Consider the following 3,563-nt stretch of genomic DNA (forward strand, 5'->3'; position numbering starts at 1 on the left):
CCATTATCCAGTCCTGGATGCCAGTAGGTTCAGAAGGGTAGTTACTCCTCCAACTAGCTACTGATACTCGAAGAAATCTGTCTTGGTTCACCACTAAATAGACTAGAAGATAATTGACGTCATGTTTGAATAGTACTTCTAGTGTAATTAAACGTGTGCCATAAGAATTCGATGTTTTAATCAGGTGCTCTAATTTTAACAGTTGTCTTTAGGGTTGGGGATGCAAGACAGCTTAGTAGCTATGACATCTGTTTATCCTCGAGTATGTATCTATAGTCAGCTTTGAATTACCTTGACTTGGGTCATCCTCGGCTATCTATGTATATAATGAAAACAATCAATTTAAAGCTTAGATTTTTTAATTAATCAATATCAATCGTGAAGGGATATGATTGGCTAATCTCCAACGATTCATTTGTTTTGAACATCTCTTAGATTTGACGATAGATAAAACATTCATTCTTCAAATTCTATAATGGCCATGTGTAATGTAGTTGTTGGTGTGCCAGACTGTAACTCAAGTTCCTACACTTTAGGGGCCTTAGGTGCGCTATAAGAGTGACAGTCAAATCTTACTATTCGCTCACACAAGAGTAGTCTAAGAGCTGACAGTAAGAGCTGTTAACTAGCTACTTTCCCTCGAGTCTATTAGTTCTAAATTAGGGACTTCTATTGTCTGACCGATTGACTTCTATTGTACGATCTGCAAAGTGTGGAAGCGCGAATTTGGAGCAATAGGCTGCGAACTTTGAATCCTCAAATTTCCAGTCCGAGCACGTTACCAACTAGGCCACACCCATGGTAAATATATGTGTTTTATAATTCTAATATAACATTTTGTTATTACTTGATGAGATGGGCTAATAATTTGGGTGTTATTTCGAATGCTCCAAAAGTATCATTGATTTTACACGATTTGCGTTGTTACTAAGACGACAACGATCGTATTAGAGGTATAACTACACAGATATTATAATTGAAACTTTAAATGACATACATATTGCAGATTAACTCCAGTATAAGCACTCTAAAAATGTCTCAGGTCGGATTGTTTTGACACAAATATCACTATTAAACGTTTTGAATAAAAAAAAGAGGATTTTACAAACATTTCCGTATTTTTTTATAGATAATATCTATATGCTCCTTAGATTTAAAAGGTGAAAGATGGTCCAACCAGATATTAAATAGGAAACTCGACTAAGTGACTAGTCGGTGCATAAAAAAGTAAAAAAAATATAAAAGGCACAAAAACATGAAGGAATCCCATTATATATATTACCGATTAATGGGACCTCTGGGTGTCTAGTGACAAGGGCACAATAGACCATAGTGGTGGTTTGACCTCACCTAACACCTGGTGGAATCTAGAATGGTACATCAGATCAGCAGTAGGTAGAGGATCACCCATCTCTTCATCTCAAAACGGAAAGTGGTAATGAAGACGAGCTTCCATATCAAAATCCATCTCCACTTGCACATTTCCAACCCAATAAACACATGATCCACCATGAACCAACATCCAGCGGATAGCAAGAAAGAGAAAAACCCTGGTTGGATGACCAAAACCTGGTGGCATTGAGTATGGTTCTTCCAGACCATGGTAGAAGGAGGATACCCAGCTGTATATAAGTGGGAATACATGTGCTGCATCTAGCTATAACCAACACCAGATCTGTCAGCATTATCTTGCATATATTATAATTAAAACCCATTTGCCATTTATTTGCCCAACTCACTAAATGATATCAATCCTTTTGTAAATCAGCAGCTTCACAGCTAGCAACACACAAGACCTTAATATCATCAGCAAATTTAAGTAATTTATTGATCATTCCTTCATCATTAAATCCAACAATTAATTGATTAACAAATAACACTAACAAGTCTTTTTTTTTATATTAGTTTTATTGATCTTGTGAAATTTTATTCTTTTGGGTGGGGAAGGAAAAGAGGTACAGGAACAAGACAAATAGTTATTCTTTTAAAATTTAAGATCAAGACACTTGTAAACAGATTATTTGATAAAATCTGCTAAAAAACTCAATATAGATATACAAGTTTACCTTAATGGAAACACATTCTTCTGTATTTGGTGGAAATTTCACAATGAATTTGCTTCCCGATTTCTCTTCTGAACTGTTAAGAGGCCGAATTCGACACACCACTTTGATACTGCATTCAGCTGGATTCTCAGTCATTTTCCAACTTTTTCTCTAAATATATAATACATAAAATGAGTTAATAAAGATAAATTCCAAATATTATAGTGTATACTTAGCTATCAGTTTACATTAAAAATACTGTAGTGTTGGTGGTATTGATAATGATACTTCGATAGGGTCTAGTCCTCTTACACTTCACTGTCTTCAGTCAAACTCTAGCATCTATTTACTTACTAATAATTTAGTTCTAAATCTAAGTACAACTTACATTTACAAGTAAAAGCAAAATACTTATTGTACATTAAATTAAGCCTAACCTAGCTAATAGTAACACTAAAAATTAATTATTATTAATCTGGCATAGGCTTATCAACGATTCAGCTCACTGTACGGTGTACATAGTTGAAATTAGGCTACTCACGTCTCTATTAGTATTAATCTGATGTAGCGATGAGGAAAGTGGTTGACGAGATTTGCTCTATATAGTATATTGTAAGTAACACTTAAGTTAAGCCTTAAGGCGTTGGAAGCTAGTCTTGAAAGTTGAAATTTATGGAATTCAACATGAAGAAAAATTCCTGTCAAGTATCAACTGCATAGTAACGCCAATGCGGATAGTGGTGAACTCCTAGATAAAACATGAAAAATGGAAGGTAAAAACCAGGAATATAACTATCAAATCAACTTTGAAACATAATATTAATGTATACCACAGTCTACCTTACTGTTACTAAAGTTTTCAGTAGATTTGTGGATCAAACAGTACCCACCCCGTCAATAGTTCAACACATGCGCTACAGTAAGGCATCCTGGGAAGTAAAATTACCAGAACCAAAACGTCATTAGACTTAATATATGAGACAACATATAGTTAGTTACCTGCAGTATAGAAAGTGTCGCATGCTCATAGCAGTGCCGTCTTGTAACATAAATAACGACATTAAAACTGATTTCAATTTTAATACAAAGATATTACTCATATTAGTAATCCTTATGATAAGCTTTGCTGACAGTTGTGTTTTTAATACAACGCTAAGAAATTTACAGTGAAATTCTTCTTTTCTATAGCCTTCATTTCTTCGGATTCATACATCTTAGTGTTCTCATATAAGAGCACTCCCGGGATTTCTTCGTGAGGGGTTGGGGGTGGCAAAGTCTAAAGCAAGTATATATATATAAAGGTGTATTTATATACAGATTGAAGAAAGAAAGAAATGTTTCTCATCTTCCAGGGGGGGAGTTCCCCTTATCCCCCAGCGGGATGGCACACGACGAGACACACGTTCGGCATGTAATGCTGTTTGAATGCAAGAAGGGAAACAACGCCTCACAAAGAATATCAAAGAAGTTTATGGAAATTTTTTGAACTTTTGTAAGTGTCAACGATGGTTCAGTGAA

General features: G+C 35.0%; 1 long non-coding RNA gene across 2 annotated transcripts; it reads right to left on the reverse strand.

The window, feature by feature from the left end:
- Positions 1-2,066: 2,066 nt before the first annotated feature.
- LOC111083605 lies at positions 2,067-3,003 on the reverse strand. Of its 2 annotated transcripts, XR_002609130.1 has the most exons (3): positions 2,936-3,003; positions 2,587-2,793; positions 2,067-2,216 (listed from the first exon to the last, which is right to left on the reverse strand). It is a non-coding gene; the product is annotated as an uncharacterized LOC111083605 (long non-coding RNA). The 2 variants fall into 2 exon arrangements; XR_002609129.1 differs by having other exon boundaries at positions 2,587-2,950.
- Between the last annotated feature and the right edge of the window lie 560 nt (positions 3,004-3,563).

The sequence above is a fragment of the Limulus polyphemus genome, unplaced genomic scaffold (assembly GCF_000517525.1).
Source record: "Limulus polyphemus unplaced genomic scaffold, Limulus_polyphemus-2.1.2 Scaffold10276, whole genome shotgun sequence".
Classification (NCBI taxonomy): Eukaryota; Metazoa; Arthropoda; class Merostomata; order Xiphosura; family Limulidae; genus Limulus; species Limulus polyphemus.